Raw genomic sequence first — 715 nt, 5'->3', positions numbered from 1 at the left:
GTTTACAAACAAGAGGTGGCAGGGACCAGCGTCACCACTCTACACCAGTTCCCCAGGATGTCACACAGAGCAGACCCAGTGAGCTGCCCCAGCTGCTGGGGTGGAGAACCTTGCAGAGGTGCTTGGGGTTCCGCCTCTGTCCGGCTCCTTCCTATTTGTGGTTTTTCGCTCACCAAAACTGCGAAAATAAGGCAAATCTATCCACGCTTGTGAAGCTCCAGGATTTTCAAATGAAAAACCTTGTTTTCTCACTCCCTCCGGTAAAACCTGCTTCCCCTAAACCCAGCCTTTCACACCCGAGGCCCGGGAGGGAGGGATGGAGGGATGGAGGGATGGAGGGATGGAGGGATGGAGGGAGGAGAAGGCATGCACAGCCCCGACACCTTCACCACCAGCTGCTGGGGGTTCCGGCAGGTGACAAGACACAGAAAGCGACCAAAACCAACCCAAACCCCATCCCACCCCAAACCAAACCCCCTCCGAACCCAGCCCCGCTCCGCCGCAAGGCTCTGCAGGGAAGCTGCTCCCGCCACCTCAGGGAGAGGGGCTACCGTCGAGGGGCTACACTGCCAGCCCTGGGGCGCTTCATCTCCCCTCCATCTCCTCTTCGCCCCCCTCTTTCCCCCCCCCCCCCCCCCCCCCCCCCCCCCCCCCCCCTCCCCGCCGCCGACTACCGGCCCTTCTGCCGCCGGGGCGAGCCGCGGCCTACACGAAA

Source organism: Calidris pugnax, unplaced genomic scaffold, assembly GCF_001431845.1.
Source record: "Calidris pugnax isolate Ruff unplaced genomic scaffold, ASM143184v1 scaffold182, whole genome shotgun sequence".
NCBI classification, from domain to species: Eukaryota; Metazoa; Chordata; class Aves; order Charadriiformes; family Scolopacidae; genus Calidris; species Calidris pugnax.
Note: the sequence above shows the minus strand (reverse complement) of the source record.